Here is a 20807-nt window from a genome sequence, read left to right on the forward strand (position 1 = left end):
TTTTTCTTCTTTCTTGGGGGAGAAATAATGCTTATTTATTTATTACACTTAGAGAGCCCTAATTAAGTTTGTAATTATTGCTTGAGGAAAAACTTAATTTTTGTTAATGGACAAAATGGCTTTAAACTCATTAAAGCCAATACATAAATTCATTTATACACTCAACAAATATATAATCAAGACATAGTATAAAACACACATTGTGGTCAATTCTGAGGATAAAATTGTGAATAAAACAAAGTCTGATCCTGCCTTCAAGAATGTTATGAACTAGTCATAGAAAACATATTAATCAAATAGTGACACAACAATTTTCTTTTCTTTCTTTCTTTTTTTTTTTTTTTGGTAGAGACAAGAGTCTCACTTTATCACCCTTTGTAGAGTACCATGGCATCACACAGCTCACAGCAACCTCCAACTCCTGAGCTTAGGCGAATCTCTTGCCTCAGCCTCCCGAGTAGCTGGGACTACAGGCGCCCGCCACAAAGTCCGGCTATTTTTTTGTTGCAGTTTGGCCGGGGCCAGGTTTAAACCCGCCACCCTCGGTATATGGGGCCAGTGCCCTGCCCACTGAGCCACAGGCACTTCCCGACACAAATAATTTTCATAAACTATGATAGTTGTAATGAGCCCACGTTAAATGAAACTTTCTGGAACTGTCAAAGTTTTCCTCAAGAAGGATATTTGATCTGGGATTTAAGGAATGAGCAAAAAGTACTTGGGTAAAAAAGAGGAGGAAGAGATTTCCAGGCAGTGATAAAAACCTACAGGAAGACTCTCACCAAGGCAAGGGAGACTGAAATACAGGAGATGAGGCGGAACCCGGCAAGAGACAACAGTGCTAGCTGGCACCTTGAAAGCCTCATTAAGAACTCTCTTGGGTTTTTACCCTAAAGGCAATGGAAAGTTTTAAAGGATTTTAAGTTTTTGAGCGAAAGAGTGGCACAATCAACAGGTAACTTCTAGTCAGAGTCTGCAAGATAGACGTTCTACTTCAGCCATTAAGGCAGAGATAGCAAAAATTCAGCAGCCATATCAGTGACTACTCTGCCTTATCCAAGGCAAACATCACCAATCAATCATGATAATTTCCTACTAATAATTCCATAGCTTGTTCAGTTTTCCAGAAACCTCAATCATCCCAGCTTCTATTTTTGCCATCAAACTTTAGATACTATTAGGCCATATATCCTATTGCTGCTGCCTGAATAACTCTCATCTGTTCCCCCTCTCTGTATCTACAGCTGTAATTTAAGCCAATAGTTTGTGCTTCTTGAATTATGACAAGAACTTCCTCGTTGGTCTTGCTGATACCAGCTTTGTTTTTAGTATGACAGCTACAATAATGCTACCAGGATAATGTTTGGGAAATGTTTAACATAAGACAGTTATTATATGTTAAATTGTATCTCCCAAAAAATCTCATGTTGAAGTCATAACCCCCAAGTAACTCTCAGAATGTGAACTTCTTTGGAAATAGGGTCATCGCAGATGTAGTTAATTAAGATAAGAGCATATGGGAGTAGGGTGGGCCCCTATTCCATTATGATGGATGGCCTTACAAAAAGAATAAATCTGGACACAGTCATGCACACAAGGAGAACATGATGTGAGTGTGAAGGCAGGGATGGAGGTGACATATCTACAGCCAAGGAATACCAAAGATTTCCAGCTAACCACCAGAAACCAGGGGAAAGGCATGGAACAGAGTCTTCCTTCCAGCCTTCAGAAGAAAGGAACCTCGCCAACACCTTGATCTCACATCTCTAGCCTCTAGGACTGTGAGACAATTTCCTATTGTTTAATCCACCCGGTTGTGGTATATTGTTATGGCATCTCTAGCAAACTAACATTACAAACACATAATATTTCTATATTCTGGCAGCGCCCATAGCTCAGTGGATATGGTGCCAGCCACATACACTGAGGCTGGTGGGTTCAAACCGGCCCAGGCCAGCTACACATCAATAACAACTGCAACAAAAAAATAGCTGGGGGTTGTGGCAGGCACCTCTAGTCCCAGCTACTCGGGAGGCTGAGGCAAGAGACTCTCTTGAATCCTAGAATTTGAGGTTGCTGTGAGCTGTGATGCCATAGCACTCTACTAAGGGTGACATAGTAAGACTCTGTCTCAAAAAAAGAAAAAAAAATTTCTATATTCTATATCTTTGAATGGCCCAGTGGCACCCTTTGTCTATGGTATCAGATGCAAATTTGTCTTACCGTAATAGGTTATACAAGACTTAATATGGTCTTGGTTATCTTTCCCTCCATTTTTACTTCTCTTTGTTTTCTTGTTTACTTCACATCATTTCTCATATATATTTTTATGGCTAGTAGTTTCTACTTGGATTTGTTTTATCATCATGCTGTCATTAGTTGGGTAATTTCGACCTACCTATTATTAGTCATCAGTGACATCCTATTCTCCATAAATTACTTCAGGGTAGAAGTAGATTTCCATCCTGTTTGTTCCTTAGGAATCCTTTCTTTATCACTTCTGTCACACTTACCAGGACAACTCAACCTTTATTGACATCTCCTACCCACACACTCATTCCTCACACATTGAATTAATCTTTTTAAGGGAAGAGATTTTGATTTGTACATCTGGCACCAGTAAAAGTTAAATATTTTGAATACATAAATGAGGCCAGACGATCTTCATTCCTCTCTTCACTTCTTACAATGCCTTTTCTCTTATTCAGAGGGCTGCCCAGACACGCTACGCATTCTTTTTTAGTTCTACTTTATAGTCAAAGGGCTAACTTTTTTGTTGTCATTTTATTTTAATGAGATGATACGATTTCTTCAAAGTTAGTATTTATTTACAAGCTGGGGAAAGCACATGTTATATAGTTTTTAAAGTCCTCTTGGCCAGGATTTATAAATTTTTGAACTTTCAATGCAGGAAATCATTAAGCAAAGGAATAAAGTAAAGTGGTTTTACTCTATCAAATGTCTTTCCAACTTAGACATTTGGTTTAGAGCTTAATCTAAACTGTCTCTCACAGTAGTGGACAGTACTTGAAGTTTATAGTGAAATTCAATAACTACTCAATGTTCTTGGCTAGAAATTCATTGGGGTAGGTAGAAGATAATATTGTTACATGGAAGATAAAGGAAAGATAAATCATCCAGTATAGCATTACACTTAATATTTGTTTAGCAGTATTTATTTTAGAAAATATATGTGATATTTAATAGACACAATTTTGGACATAGTTAATAATATTTTTTCTCAAAAATAAAAATATGACCACTTGCTGGATTTTTCAGCACTGCGTAGCTCAACTGATTATATTAGATTTTAATATTTCACTTAGTCTACAGTTGGGTTCATAAAATTTTAAGTGAAAAAGTAGAGCACATGTTATCTATTTAAAAATACTCATTTTTTTCAGTTTCCAGATTTCTACTTTTACTTTTTAAATTTCATTTTATTTTATTTCAGATTAATATGAGAGGGCATAGGAATAGGCTACATTCTTTGCATTTGTAAGACAGGGTCTGAGTTGCAGCTTTTCCTTCACCGAGGAAGTGGCCATCCACCTGTGCACTCTTCCTTTGAGTGGCAACTTGCTGAACCTCCTCTCACCGTCATTTTTTTAAATGACTAAGGTCTGAACAGCCTACCTAACTTGTCTGAGTTCATGTAGCATCTGATAAATGGGGAAAGACCCACCAAAATCATTTAACTTATGAAGTCATTTTTCCTTCTTACTATATTACCTCTATTGAAAGAAAGCGCTAATAAAAATAAAAAACCTTAAGGATACATACATTCTACCCTTAGATTACACCGAGAATGTCAATGCATTATAAATTATTTATTTTTCATGAAAATTAAGTTTAAGATCATACATTTTACTAAAATCTAAAATTCTATTGACTGTAATAAACAGTGAACATAATATAAGGTTTGGGAAGTATGTTTCAAGTCTCTTTAAAATGTTCTTTAGAATAGTTTGAAATAAAGTGTTTTCTTCTCAGTTCATATCCTTGTAGAAAGCAAAGGCTTCATTTCATTGACCAACTTTTTACAAAACAGTCATTGTGAAATACATGTAAGTAAAGATATCACTAAACTATTGTGATGAGAATTCAAAGATTTGGCATTACTATGAGATTTAAAGGTTATTGCCATTTCCAATTTATTTATTGCTTTTCTATCTCAACTATGAAATAATTTACTTTCAATATTTTGTTAAGGACAAGAACATGGAAGAGTACTTCACACATAGTCTGGTTGAAAGGTTAACACTGAGGAAAGCACATTAGATCCTTTTCAGATTTAGGCAAGGGATAGGTTATAAACACACTATTAAATAAAAACTTTTTGAAACTAATACAGAGACCTCTCTGGAGTGATTTCAAACTCAAGATGTCAATTTCTCCAGGGATCTTTCTTGTCATAATCTACTCTGGAGATGGGCCTAGAAGTTTCTGATGCTCAGCAAATGTCCAGGCAAGGAATGAGCAGCCTCCTCAAGAGGACTCACAGTTTCAATGAGGAATTCTCTTGATCCTTTCTTGTCTGAGCAGAGGAACAGCCACTTCTCCTTTCGTTAAGGAGGAAAGAGGGGAGAATACTTCCACACTTCCCTCTAGGCTGAAAGACACAAAACACAGAACTGTCATGAGGATGAGAGCTGAACCAGGTTGGCCACCTCTTCTTAAACTCTACAGGTAGTATTTGAAATCTTTTTAGAATTCTTTAAAATATAGCTAATTCACATACACACACACACACACACACACACACACACATAAACCATCTTCTTTGATATCCTTTCTATGTAACTCTGGACAAATCAATTCACCTACACAGGATTCAGTTTTCTTATGAGGGAAACAACACTATCTACTTCAGGGCACTCCAACCAAATATAACTGAAATCACTAGGACTTGTGGGATGACACTTTGAACAGGGGGTAGCAGCACTTTGATTCAGGACTTATTTGGATACTAGTAACTAAGGGTAGAATTTGGTACTTTTTAAAAGGACTAACCACCCAACCTTTACACATTTGCCTTTATTTAGATCGGCATTTCTGTTTAAATAAAACATGGCTCTAATTCTCCTGGTCAAATACGTAGGTCCCCATTAGGCCAACTTTAAAACACTTCCTATTTTGTGAAACCCACAGAGCATCTCCTTTAGAATTTTCCATCCCCAGCTAGTCCCTTCGTGTCATAGAAAATCTACTTCATTTAAAATAAAGAAAAGATTTTAAATTAAAACACAAAAGATCCAGAGAACTCTAAATTCAGTCCAGTTATTCTTTGAAATTGTAACTGATGAAAAAATTTCTTTTGCTTACTTCAGTTTGTGTTACATTCTTAATTTTATTTACATGTAGGTATTTTGTAATTTCCTTTTCCTTTCATGTTAACAAAAAACAAAGAGAGAACCATCCCAGGGGATTATGGACATAAAACTGTATGTGTTCTACAAAAGCTAGCCAGCATCATGCATAACCTTCATAAACACCACAAGGTACACATAATTTGATGCGTACCCTCAAAGTTATCACGTATCTTCAAGTTCTGTGGGTAGCATATAAGTTAAAGGAATTTATATCTTTTATGTTACAAAGGCCATATAAAAGAAAGAGAAAAATCAACTTCCCAGTGTACATAAAAAGGTTTAATTTAATACATTGGTAATCTTATTTTAGGTTTCATAGAGGGTAATTTTTCACTTTTGAAACAAAATATAACAACAAACTAGTGTCTCAGTAATTAAACATTTAATGATTTTTAACATGCCTCATGGAACCTACTTGAAATTCTCTTTTAAAATATCAGTCCTCAGTTGGGAATACATAGTTTTCAACCACATAGCTACTTAAATGGCACATAACGGGCACCTTACACTAGAAAATTACACTTGTGAGTTAGTTGAAAGGAACTTTAGCTTTCGGTTAGGAATTCATATAACAGTTACCAGGAAAGCAGAAAGAATAAAACAGAGAAAAGAATTGGGGTTTTATTCAAAGGTTAAGTAGCTGCCGCTATTTGGCAACTGCACAGGATACCTCATCCTAGTACTTGATGAGTTGAAAGCTGTCATACTAGTGGTAGGGACTGATCTAATTCACTCAGGAAGTCCAGAGGTGAGAAGGCACTGAGACCATCTACATGGGCTCTACGTCCCACGAGTTTGCTCAGGTAGCTTTCCTCACGGGGAGGGGTGACAATTGGTATAAGGACTCTGTTACTCTTCTTTCCAAAAGAAATCACAAATTACGTTGGAAGCTGCAAGATGATGAACCTTTCAAAGAAAGTAAAAGATTAATGATTAAAGAGAAAGTTATTTCCTAGATAACACAGAAAAGCAGCGGCCTACGCAAGAAATGAAAATACAAGATGTTTTGAGGTACCGGAAAATCAAACCAGACCAAGTACTAAAAATTAAAGAATATTATACAAAGGAAGATGAAAGGGAGAAAGAAATTTGATCCATTTGAGGGATTTTTTTTAGGAAGAGATGCATAATTTATGGAAAGAAACCAATATGCTTTATTTCTTTAAAAAGATAGGAGGATCTTCTACAGTTGGGAAACTTGAAGAGCTTAGTGGATCTACAGAGAAGAAATCAAATGGAGATAGCCATTGGTAGAACCTTCACAGGTCATCAGTAGCAGTTTTCTCTTCCTGAAATAACTAGTTGCTCTTGATGGAAAGTTGGCTGTGACTTACCAACTTACTTGACTAATATTGTCCCTGGTGTAATCAATTGATGTAAGTTGAAGATGAATAAATAAATAAACAAATCCTTTGACTCATCATCACTTACGTATCATGTTGAACAGGGATAAATGACATAATAGAAGAAATTTTGGAACAGCTCTCAGAACTATGAATCCCTAAGAAGGAAACTAAAGGATTTTTTTTGTAGCAGAGTCTTATTTATTCTTTTTTTTTTTTGAGACAGAGTCTCACTTTGTCACCCTCGGTAGAGTGCCGTGGTGTCACAGCTCATAGCAACCTCAAACACTGGGGCTTGAGTGATTCTCTTGTCTCAGTCTCCCGAGTAGCTGGGACTACAGGCACCCGCCATAACTCCTGGCTATTTTTGTTGTTGTTGTTGTTGCAGTTGTCACTGTTGTTTAGCAGGCCAGACCAGGCTCAAACCCGCTAGCCCCAATGTCTGTGGCTGGTGCCCTACCCACTGTGCTACGGGCACTGAGCCATATGTTTCCATTTTAGAGTTGGAGGATTTGTACATAGAAGATCAGGAAAATAATGGTTAGTTAGATAAACAGAAGTAGAGAACAGGGTCTGGTTGCTGCACCAGGGATTATTCTGCCACATTGATGAACACGGGAAGTGTATTGCACAGAATCATCTGGAAGCCTGCCAGGTTTATACTATAAATTCAAAATGTAGAAGGAAGAAAATATTGTCAGATAAAGCTATAAGAGTAAATGCATCAGGGGCATGGGCCATTACAATAGAGCAGGTATTGAACGATATAGATAAAAAATTCATAGTGAACAACTCGTAAAAAAGGGGTCAAGAATCCTGTACGGCAATGCTCATAGAGTCAGCAACATTTTCAGAATGAGTTAAGTTAGTAAAACACTAAAATTTGTCATTTGAAAGTTAGGATCACAACAGTGCAAATTTGTACTTTGTTCAAGTAAAGACTTGGAAGAAGAGTCAGGTGAACTCTACATGTCACCTCATGAACATGTCAGCTTTTATAGAACTCTTTAATTCTGCCCTTGCTATCATGGAAGAAAATATCCCATTGAAAATGATAGAAAAGAGAGAGCAAAGTAAAATAGTGGAGAGAATGCTCCACGGCTGAGTTACTGAAAGAAGGTCTTGTTTCTGCTTCTAGAACTATAATGAGCTTAGACCTGAAATTGTGTCTGGAGATGGCTCCAATGCAGCCGTCCAGGGCTACCTCATATTAGGAACAGTGTTCACCTAAGTAGTTAAAGGCCTTGTAGCTGAAGGAAGAAAAACAAAATAGTAGGCAGGGCATGGTGGCTCATACCTGTAATCCTAGCACTCTGGGAAGCCGAGACAGGTGGATTGCTTGAGCTCACAAGTTTGAGACCAGCTCCAGCAAGAGCAAGACCCCATCTCTACTAAAAGTATCCAGCACTGTGGCAGGTGGCTGTAGTCCCAGCTACGTGGGAAGCTGAGTCCAAAGGATGGCTTGAGCCCAGGAGTTTGAGGTTGCTGTGAGCTATGACACTGGTGCACTTCTAGCTTGGGATAACAGAGTGAGACTCTGTCTCAAAAAAGAAAAAATAAGAAAGGAAAACAGTATTGAATGGAAGATTTAAAGATGAAGACAAGGCAGGAAAAAAAGTAGTTAAAACTGGAAGGATTAACAGTGAGAAAGTATGTTATAGAAAATTTATGAACAAGTAATTCATGATTAAAGCAATAGACAGCAAGAGAGTGTTTAGATTAGGCTTCTAGGGGATGTTTAGTGCATAAGACATGGGTGTGGGCAGGAATACTGGCAGGCGGCAGTGGCAGCAGCTTAGGGGAATCAAAGAGCACAGATCTGGAAGGGAAAACAAATACGGAATGGGAATTTCCAGCTTCCCTGTAATCTGTTAAAACTCTCATTCTCTCATGGGAAAACAAAGTTTAATATAACCATGTAAAGTACATATTTTAGAATCAAATAGGCGTAATGTGTAAATTGGCTATGCAGGACTCTGTGACCTTCATCAAAACCATTAATATCTACATCAGCCTCAAATCTCTCATCTATAAAGTGAGAATTATAATAATAGCACTTAATAATATCAGGAAGAGTTGTACCTTGCACAACTCTTATAGTCATCTGTGTATAAATGTTACTCTACTCTTATTATTAGCATTCGGCTAAAAGTAAATGATCTGATAAATTCTTTATTTGCCTTCAAGTAAATCATTTTCCACCAAAATTCATCAACTTGACTGTTAAGGAAAATTTTTTGGAGAAGTAGAAATGAGAGACTGTCTGGAGAAAGTAATTCTTTTCCATCATCTTAAACTAGTGCTTCTCTAATTCAGTGTGTTTGTAAAATAACTACATGTCTATTTTCATATGTTCAATTTAATCCAGTTGGCCTAGTGTGAGGGCCTGAGATGCCACATTTATAAAAGATCCCAGGTGATCTTGATCCTGCTGGTACATGGACCACGCTTTGAGTAAAAAAGGGCAGAGAATACCTGAAACAAGAGTCAAGAGGACAGGGACACGCAACATGGATAGCCAGAAGGGAAGTCTCAGAGGGCACAGAATGTTGAGATTTCTTGGGTCAACTCCTGAAAATAGGATGGCTCAAATCGAAAACCAATGATACAGGATGCAGTTTCCAAAAGTGAAATTTTGACTTTATAATCTCAAAGAATTCTGAAGGGGATTTCCATATACTGCACGCGTCAATTAAATAAAATAATAACATATACAGAAAATTAAAGAAAGGAAAATAAGGAAGAAAAAGAATGATCCAAGCCTAAAAGAATATTGCCTCTATGAGCAAGTTGATAAATCTTAAAATGTATTGAAGTTTCTTAAGGCACACAGAATTACTTCTTTAATGATATTTTTATAGTAAGAATAGCACAAAGAAACAGGCACATTGTAAATAGAATAGCCTGTCCACAGATGAGTTTGTTTCCGACTATGGTTTGTTTTATTCTGGAAAGTGAAGAATGAGAATTGATACAAAAGATAAAAAGCAGATTAGTGGTGGAAGTATTGCATTATGCCACACAATTTACCTAAATCGTGAACATCTTTCTGTTTAGGTAGATTACATGCTCTACCAGGTCTGTTCGATATATCTGGGAGCATTTATGTTGGGTGCGTAATAGTTAGAATTGAAAGATCCCCTTGTTGTATTGTTCCATTGGCCAGTATGAAGTGACCTAGAATGAAAATTTTAAATATCAGAATTGGAATTCTGTTCTACACACATGGAACAGAAGCATACACAAAATATAATTCAAACATTGGTTGTATTCATCCAAGTAGGGTCTAGATTATGAGAGGGGAAGTCCCAGTCAATCGAATGATGCAAAAAATATGTCAAAAGTATACACTTTAGAAAATTTGGTACAGCTTAGTCATTAAGACATAGACTATACAGCCAAAAACTACTCTGAAAACCACTTTATGATTGCCAGATATGTCAACTAGACATATCGAGACTACCCTGGATTCAAATGCCATATCTCTCATTTTCTTCAGCAAATGGCTTAACTTCTTCTTACAGTTTCCATGTGGATAATAACAGTACTACTACATGAAGCTACTAGAATACACTAGATTAATCAAATGGAATTTTATACCTCTATCTCTCTATACCTATATCTATATAACTTAAAATGTTGTCTAGCACGTAACAGGCACTGGATAACAGTAACAATACTGTTACTATTGTTACTGTTAGTTATTACTAATTATTCTAGGTTCTGCCCTTTACGGGAACCATTGATACACAGCCCACTCCAGGGACAGGTGACCCAGACAACAAAAGAATAAAAATCGTTTTATAAGGAAGTTTAAAGTATCTCAGACTATTAAGTCTGGGACTGAGATTTGAGAAGTGTAGAAGGGACAAGAGACAGGACAGCTGTCTTCAAAAATGAGAGAATGAGTACCTTTGACCTACGATACTCAAGAGGACAAAAATTAGACCAAAATTGGAAACCATGTTGGGGGAGATTTAAGTTCAAATAAGGAAGATTTTTCTAACATACAGTAAGTAGAACAGAATGCCCCTGAAATATTTAAGCAGGATTTAGAGAACTTGTCAGTAATGGTAAATATAAGAATAAATAACTGAACTGGTAGGAAGGCTGGACTAGTTGGTTCATCTGAACCTGACCTTTATCTTATTTATTTTACAAATGAGGAACTGAGGCCCAGAAAAATGAAGTAACCTGACCATAGACAGCCAGAAAACTAATTAGCTGCAAATCCTGGCCTAGAACCCACTTTATCAAATTCTCACCCTAGGCTGTTTTCTAGACTTCCTCTTATTTTCAAAAGGAAACTATTTTCCAGAACCAATAGGAATGTGTTCCTAAGTAAGAGCCAGAAGCAAATATGTAGGGTGAGGAAAAAGTACAGGTGAGGAAAAAGTGAGTAGAGCAAGCCAGGCAGAATAAAGTCCTCAATCCTGGATAAGTGATGCCTGGGGCCCCTCTGGTGACTTCGGTATCTATTCTCAGTAGTGAGTCTATTTGTATGGAAACCTGATCACAGAGCATTCTGAAATGTCAAGTTTTCTAAGTATAGACTTTGTAAAACTGAGAATGTATTTGTCAGTTTTGGCCTGTTATCCCAAAATTTTCATCTGAAATAAATGTACAAGTGTCAGTCCAATGAATAAAATAATTGAAATCAAATCCCTTCTAGGACTCTTCAACCAAGGGGTCAGGGAGTCTATCAGGTGTCTCCATCGACATTGACCCATTGTAACTATCTTTAGCAGTAATAATGGAACGAGTTAGGAAGGGAACAGAAATTTTCTTTATATAAAAATTTTTGGTTTATAGAAGTGATTCTACTTTTCAGGTAAGGGTCATGTAAAGAGTAAAATATTAATTAATGGGTGGATTGATAAAGCATTAGATCATTCAAATTTATGGTGGATATAATAATGAACAAATCTTAACCAGCTTATAAACTATACTATATACTCCAAGTAGGTTTTTTGGTTAGCAGATATTTTTTCTCACTGTGACAAAGAGGGGAATGTTTTAGAAATTATTTCTGTCCCTAAGTTCTCTACAAAATGTTTGTATTTTATAAACCTGCTCCTTTGCCTTCCCTTTCATTAAAATATCTGCCTCTGAAAGCAAAGTCTCTGTTTTGTTCACCAACCTACCCCTACATGCCTAGAATGATGACACATAATGGTGACACATAATTTGTCCTTGATAAATACTAGTTGAATAAATTAATTAAAAAGTGAATGAATTGACAAGGATAGCTCTGAAAACCACCTTCTGATTGCCAGATATGTCAAATGAAAAGGAACTTCTTGCAGCAAAAACCAAATCATTATTTATCTAAAATTAAATTAAATTGAACATACTATAGTTTATCTGGCAACGATACTTCAAAAAGAAACAAAATAAAAACCCTAAGAACGAAAGTATGTGAAGTCCTCAATATTTATCTATGATAAAGATAGAAATAAATTTTCTTTAAAGATGATGTTGATGGATGTCAGAGAATCACAATATATGTATTAAAAAAATAAAACTTAAAAAGATGCAAAAGGGATAAAGGTAAATCCTTTGGAAAACAGAGTTTAGTTTTTAAAAATCTTTCTAGACCCAGAGATGTTATGACTATACCATCATGTGTGTATGTGGGTGTGTTTTGGGATAAACCCTAAAACGGTTTTTAAGTGTTTTTTATACTTTGTCCTTCTCCTCTACGTGGAGGTCATTATAGGAGAGTTGTTGCTGTTAGTCACAAACATGGCCTTACAGTTTGTGTTTTACAGTAAAGTCTTAAAAGAATGATTATGTTAAAAATAAACATCAATATGCTCTGCCAAAATATCAGTCAGGAATTATTCTATTCATTAATAATGAGAACTAGACACTCGACAACTCTTTTAGGCTGACAACCTCTCCCTGATTCTTCAAACTCAATTTAGTAATTAGCAAGAGTGAAAAAAAGATTATCTGTGAGACTGCATGTCTTCCCAATGGTATCATAAACTCCAGGAATATTAAGAATCACATATGACATGTCCACCTTTTGTGTATCTGGTGTTTAGCATGCAATTTGTTCCATAATAGGTACTCAGTTATTGATTTAATGAATTTTTAGGACAAATGAAACAGATGAGGTCTGATAGTTATATTTGCAAACTTGACTCCATGCACTAATCTTGGTAGCACAGTAGAAATAACTCAGGTCTCAAAACCTTGACATATTAGCGTCTCACAGCGCTGCTCGTGGCAGTGTTCTGCTGAGTCGTGTTCACTATTGTTGTTGTGTATTTTTGTGTGCTGTCATGAGAATGTGGGGGTTTGAACTAAAGCAATGAACAAACGTTCAGTTTCTTGTTAAACTTGGCATGAGTGGAAGTGAAATAGGGAGACATTGGTTCAAGTTTATGGGGATAATGCCATGAAGAAAACAGCAGTGTGCAAATGGATGAAATGTTTTTCTGAAGGGAGAGAAAGTGTCACTGATGAAGAGAGGTCAGGACAACCAGTAACAAGAAGAATTGATGAAAACATTGCAAAAATTCATTGAATCATGGGTCAACATTGTCAGATGACTGTTGGAAGCATAGCAGACCAAGTGCACATCAATAGAGAAACATGAAAATCTTAACTGAAAATCTTGGCCAACAACTCATGACTCTTGTATCATGACAATGAACCAGCTCACGTGGCACTGTCGGTAAGGGAGTTTTTAGCCACTAAACAAACAATTGTACTGGTACACCCTCCCTACTCACCTGATCTGGCCCCCAATGACTGACTTTTTCTGTACATGAAGACACAGAAAATACTGAAAGGAATTTTGATGACATTCAGTATGTCAAGGGCAATATGACAATAGCTTTGATAGCCATTCCAGACAAAGAGTTCCCAGATTCCTTTGAAGGGTGGACCAGGGTCTGGCATCAGTGCAGAGCTTCTTCCCAAGGGGAGTGCTTCAGAGGTGACTGTAGTGATGCTCAGCAATGAGGCATATAGCACTGTTTCTAGGATGAACTTAATTATCAGACCTTATAAATGGTCTGATCATCTCTATTTTGTTGGTTGACTTCTCAGCAATATGTTCTTCTATTCTGTCATACCATTATAATATGTATTGAGTGAGTAAATTAATAATTGCCTCAATTCTTCATCTATGGAAAAGAGATGATAATGTACCTATTCCATAGTGTTGTTATGAAGCTTAAATAAATTAATATGGGCAAAGTGCTTGGAATAGTAGCTGGCACATAGTAAATATATCAACACCAGTAAAGCAGCAGCAGCATTTTTGATTATCGGGCCATTTTCCAGTAAGAGTCTTTCAGACTGGAGCTCCTATGTCCTCATAGTCACTCTCCAGTTGAAGCCTGACCTTGGCATGGATGGACTCGTCTTCCTTGAAAAGCAATGTCTTCCCTTCTCCCTGTGCTTACCTGATTATTTATTTTTCTCACCTCTCCTGGCCCCTTCCCTGCTTCTTGAAATTCAATCCTGAGCTCTGATTATAATACTTTAACTGTGTAATTGTGCAGTTGAATGCCCCATTTTCCCCCTTTTATTCTAAAAGCCTATGGGCCTGTTGTGATGTCATTTTATCCATTGTTTTTAATCAAACTACCTAACTGAAAGTGGAGAATAATCCTACGAAGTGACTTCTCTAGGCCAGATCTGCTCAGCACAGAAAACACATTTTACACTATGTTGACTATGAATTGTTGTCTTAGGACTCCCTACCATCTATTGATGGGATAGACTCAGATTAATGAACGCAAAATAAAAGTTTTGCATGTTATGTGTCGTGACCATTAGCCTTACTCCTATCGGACTGAACTTTGCTCCTCCAGGATTACTGAGTTACTTGGTGCCTTGCCTTGCAAGTCACAAGAGCTTTCCAGGCTTGCCAGGAGAATGTCTTTTTCTCAGTAATTCCTCAGATAAGTTATGATATTGGTGACTGTTGTGGTAAGTATGATGTTTAATCCTCTATAGTTATGGCTTGGAATATCTACTATACTGAACTACTTAATGTTCTTTCTTTTTTTTATAAGATATCTCAAGTTTTCTAAGCTAAAGTTAGATTAATAATTTTAGTTATCATAAAGTCTACTTAGCAACATCAGTCTGTGGTTATTACCATATGAAGCTAAAAAAACTTCCCTCATATTACCAAAATCATCTTTCTGAGTCATTTTGCATAATCATTGAACATAGTAGAGTAACAGTAGAGGCTTTACTGTTACGGAAACATAACTTTTTTCCATACCTACTAGAAACAAGGCTCCACTCCCTCTTTGCTGCCTTGTAGAACCCAGGATGGTGAGCCAGCCTCAGTCTCCAACTTCACTTCATTCACGTGGCCTTTAATCTGTTCCATCAAGTATTTGCTCTTGCAGTAAACATGCAAAAATATGCAATTAATTTATAAACAGTTGTTCAGTGACAATAAAATTTTCCCTTTTACAAAAACACATAACTCAATTCATCTCTTACCTCCTTTTAATTATTTGTACCCCAGTGGCTCTCAACCTGGGCTCTACAGTGTTTTAAAGGGAAGGAGGGAGGGTGTGGGGTCAAGGGATCTTTTGGGGGTGGGACACAAATATAAGAGGGTCTTTGTCTAACAAAAGCAATTAATGTAAACGGCCTCTGTCTATCCTTAATGAATCCCCAACAATAAAATATATACATATATAGCAGAAAAATGAACTAACTTCCAGAAAAGTGAATGGAAATTTGTATGGGTAGAAACCAGGCATTATATTTTTGAATAAAACTTTATAAGACATTCTGATGCTCACCTGTGAGATTTTTCTTATTTCATCCAAATTAAGAAATAATTCAAACAAGCAATATTATTATTTTAGTACAGGCTAAAAGTACTCCTCGAAATGTAGGTAATAAAGAATCAAGCAATATCCAAACGTGAGAAGGAGGCATGTATTAGTCTTATTTCTTTATATCCTGGCACATTATCTTATATTATAATTGGGAACACCTTTTGGAAAGCCGGGGCTCTGGTGAGGAATGATGGAATGGTAATGTTGGAAAATTGCCCGGGGTACTCTTTAAAATACCCTCTACATTAGTGACATTAGAGTTTTTTGCTCTTCAAATCCCTTCTCTTTTTTGTTTTTTCTTGCCTATGAATTCTGCTTCTTGAAAAGAGGCAACCTAAAGTACAGTCACATTATGTAAATTAAGTTCTTTGAGCTAATTATTATGATAATAATTTACAATGTGATGAAAAGATGAATTCATTTGAATGTTAATGATTAGCTTTTACTCATACACTTTTTCAAATAACTGGCAGCTTAAGGAAAATAGAACACATAAATGCACATTAGAAACTTCTTTTTAATCCCAAACATATTGTATACATTTTAAATAATGCAAGACAGAAGATATAATATCATGAGGCCTCAATTATTTATTTTAATATTAATAAAATTCAGATAATTTGCTAATCAATGTGCATCATGATTAAACAGATAAATTAAAGTGGTTTTGGAGCCAAACGTTCAGAGGAATTTTACTGGGGGGAAATGTTCCTTCATTGAAAAGTTGTACTCCTAAATTTAAATAATTGTGACTTCACCACTGAGTCATATAATGTATATTAGGATCTGCACACAATAATGACAACTTAAAATGAAATGTGGTCTGTTGATCGCTCATATCTATTCAAATATAAACTAACAACTCAATTATTCAGAACCCTTTTTTGAGGTTTATGAATTATTTATTTTCTATGTTTTAAAGAGGTTATTGTAACTTTGAGGGGCAAGAGAATACAAATGTTCCCGAACTTGATGATAGTGTTGTGAACTATTTCAGCATGGAAGAGAGGCATTAGTTACCGAATCAAATCACTTCTAATTTAATGAGAGGCAAAGCAAAATGCTCTTAATTCCAAAGATTCTTTCTTTATGGATTACTGAATAATAGCATAAAATGCACTGTCAAAAAATTCCCAGGTGCTTCAGGTTTGAAATGAAATATGATAGGATTTTTGCCAACATAGCTGGGAAAGGGGCTGATATATGCATCAAAAACCGTAGTCAGAACATTCATGTGATACCATTAACAACTGGAACCAAAGTATTGACTGCCATTAATTGGGCTTGGCTGTCCTGAGCTCATTGAATTCCAAGATGATTTAAGGTTTTTCTAAAGGGCTTTTACCCATGGATTAAATCTGGGCATAAGCAATAGATGTAATATGACTAAGCCTGCTATACAATAGATAATTTTGAGCTTGGCACCAAAATAAGATTGTAAAATTTGAGAAATTTTTCTAACATCATCAAAATAATGACCACACCATAAACTATAGCCACTATTTCAAAATAAATAAGTACTGACCTGATTCAGGAAAATTCTACATGCCTAAGGCATCTGTGAACAATATTCAGCTGAAATCTATTATTTATTCAACTCTTTTGAATGTTGGAAGATTTTAGGGTTACTTTCACTGCAAGAATGTGAACAAATGATTTAACTTCCCAAGATTTTGCATCTTCCTATTAAGCCATTTATTAATTTCCCTCTGGCTCCCATTAAACAGTAGAAGAAGAATTTATAACCATGCATGCCTAAGGAAAGTGTATTTTCTGTTAAGTAATAGAATTGACACAATCTTTATTGCAATACAATCTTATCAGAATTAACAGCTGACACAGTCCTGTTCTGGAACATTCAGCACCTTCCTCATCATCAGGAAATCAAGATCTTTTGATACTGATTTGAAAATGCTCATAAGTTTCTTAGAGTATCTTGCAATCTTTATATTTTAGTTAAATTCACTCAAGATATTCACTCAAAATATTTACCTCATAGAAAGCATTCTTCCATGGAAACAGTGTAGAATGGCAATAGATAGCTCATGAGATGGGAGGAAGAACTCAAAAGTAGGTCATTCACCAGCCATCTATAACAAATTTTATTGCTTGGACCAACATAAGCCTGGAAAACATCTGTGACAATTGTCTAATGCAGTCTGAACTCCTAAAGTGTTTGATTTTTAAAATTCTTACTCTGATTAAATTCTGATAATTCTAAGTTGATGTACTGAAATTAGATATGGGTTTTGCCTCTTTTATAGTTCTATTACCCCAATAAAAGTAATACTTAAGGCAAGAGTTAGCTTTGATTTAAAAAAATATATTTTCAGCAATAAAATGTCAATGACATCATTGCCCAAATCAAACAATTACCAAAGTTCTCTGGACATTGTTACCAGAGCATTTACATGAAAAAACATTGTGACTATAAAGCTAAAAGCCTTCTTTCTCACAAATTTCAAAAGCAGTGAGCATAGACATACTTTTGAGAGGGAATTACAGATCTTCATGATAACTTAGAAGCATCGAATTAAAATTAACAATTTATAAACCAATAAGGTACTTAAGTATTAACAAGAAAAATCTAGCATATACATTTTTTTTGCATTTTTTGGCCAGGGCTAGGTTTGAACCCACCACCTCTGGCATATGGGGCCGGCGCCCTACTCCTTTGAGCCACAGGCGCCACCCAAGCATATACATTTAAAGATACCTGAACAATCACAGTATCATCTGTCTGCTTTTCAATTAGTTGAAGAGACGAAGTTTCTTTTCATCATTGAGATTCTTCTTGAAGTCTTGCTCTTGGAATAATCAGAGTCAATGTTTTCCTAAGTGTCACCTTGCCTGAATTTAAACATGCTCCTCGTGAACTGCCAAATGCATTTTCCAACCTTTACGTTGTTATTCTCACCTAAAGAGTGTGTGTGTGTATGTGTGTGTGTGTGTGTGTGTTTGATGATTATAATTTACAGCCTAGTATTCAGGGCTTTGCACTCAAAAGGCATCAGATGCATAGAAGGTAATGTTAATTGGTAAAGCAGGTAGGTGAAAGGTAACTGAAAAAAGTGTTATTTGTGGTGAACTACAAAGTAGATATCACAAAGCGTCCAAATTCAAATTATTAGAAAACAAACAAACAAAAAACAGAGCTAGCCCAGAAAATATGGCTTCAGCCCAACTGTTGTCATGTTGTAACTTTTAGTCTAGGTCAGTGGTTCCTAAGACAAGCTACACATTAAAGTCATGGCATAAATGGAAATAAAACAAAACTATACGTGCCCAGGCCCTTCTCTTAGAAATGAAGTTAAACGGTCTGGGGTGGGATTAAAAGCATTGGTATCTTTTAACAAGTTCTCTAGGTGGTATTAATACTAAAATTGAGAACTCCTGGTCTAAAGAAATAGATGTTATTGTATCTCATAGGGAGTATTTTTGTTCTTCTACTTAGATGATAATTCCTACAGGAATTCCTTCAGGAATCCACCACAGGAACAGGTGGTGATTTCCACATTTAAAATGAAGCCAATTTACTCAGCTGTTATCCAAATTCTAGTGAGAGATTTTCCTACACTGCCGTTGGTCACATGTTTATTTGTTAGTTAGCTGAGATTAGGGATATAAACAGTCATTTCAGAATATAGCCTCTGTTATCATGTTTATTAGTCAAGGTCCTCTAGAGAAACAGAATCAATAGAATGTGTGTGCGTGTGCACGCGCATGTGTGTCAATAGCTAGAGAGAGAGATAGAGGTATGTGTATGTGTGTAGATGGGGTTGGGTATTTTAATGAATTGGCTCATGTAAATTTGAAAGCTGGCAAGTCAAAATTTGTAAGGTAGGACAGCAGGCTGGAGTCCTAGGGAAAGCTGAGTTGTAGTTTTAGTTGGAATACAATCTACAGGTGGAATTCCCTCCTCCCTAAAGGACTTCCTTCTTTTTTCCTTAAAGCCTTCAACAGATTGGATAAGGCCCACCCGCATTATGCAGGGTTATGTACTTTACTCAAAGTCCACTTAATTAAATGTTAATCTCATCTAAAAATATGTATCTCACAGCAACAACAACACAATTGACCAAATATTTAGATACCATGGACTAGCCAAACTGATACATTAAAATTAACCATCACCCTATGCTACTACCACACAAATGAAGAATGGAACTACTTAATTTTTGTGGAACAGAATGACATTCTCTTATTACAAATGAAGACTCTTACTTTTCTGGCCATTCAAGATGTCAAAGTGAGGATGTGGTGGGTCCTCTGATGAGAAATTTCAGATTTCCCTGGGTCTTCCTGTAGGAGCAACAATCAACTATGCAGACAACACAAGAGCCAAAAATCTGTAGATCATCTCTATGAAGGGGATTAAGGGATGACTCAAGAGACTTCCCACTGCTGGTGTGGGTGACATGGTGATGACCACAGTTAAGAAAGGCAATCTAGAGCTTAGAAAGAATGTGCATCCAGCACTGGTAATACCACAGCCAAAGTCGTGCTGGAGAAAAGATGATGTGTTTCTTTATTTTTAAGATAATGCAAGGGTCATAGGAAACAACAAAGGTGAAAAGAAAGGTTCTGCTTTTACAAGACCTTTTTGCAAAGGAGTGTGCAGACTTGTGGCCAAGGATTGCCTCCAATGCCGGTAGCATGGAACAATTCTCCACTATTTTCTTATTTATAGGTCTATGTTCCTTCTTTACTACTTTGGTTCCTTTAGAAGACTTTTTGTTATCAAGAGAATCCTAAGATTCCTATCACTAGAAAACTTACTTCATTTCTTGTTTGCCTCTTTACCTTTCCATTTATTGAGTTAATATTCACCTTAAAGTGATGGACTTAGGTATTTTAAGGGGCTCAGAAACTAAAACCATCTTGCATAACTGTTGTAGTTGAAGGTATCAGATGTGGAAATGCTATGGTTTGAACATGTCTCCCTAGGCCAGGAGCGGGGGTTTAGACCTGTAATCCTAGCAATCTGGGAGGCCAAAGTGGGTGCATTGCCCGAGCTCAGGAGTTTGAGACCAGCCTGAACAAGACTGAGACTCCATCTCTAAAAATATAGCGGGGCATGTGGCAGACTTCTATAGTCCCAGCTACTTCAGATGCTGAGGCAAAATGATCGCTAGAGTCCAAGAGTTTGAGGTTGCTGGGAGCTCTGATGCCATGGCACTCTACAGAGGGTGACATAGTGAGACTCTGATTCAAAAAATACATAAATAAATAAATAAATTAATTAAATAAAAGGAAGAAAAAGAATG

The 20807-nt window shown here is 36.3% G+C and overlaps 1 pseudogene; it reads left to right on the forward strand.

The window, feature by feature from the left end:
- Positions 1 to 19781: 19781 nt before the first annotated feature.
- Positions 19782 to 20295, forward strand: LOC128591353 (60S ribosomal protein L23-like; annotated as a pseudogene).
- The last annotated feature ends 512 nt before the right edge of the window (positions 20296 to 20807 follow it).

This window comes from Nycticebus coucang, chromosome 1 (assembly GCF_027406575.1).
Source record: "Nycticebus coucang isolate mNycCou1 chromosome 1, mNycCou1.pri, whole genome shotgun sequence".
NCBI classification, from domain to species: Eukaryota; Metazoa; Chordata; class Mammalia; order Primates; family Lorisidae; genus Nycticebus; species Nycticebus coucang.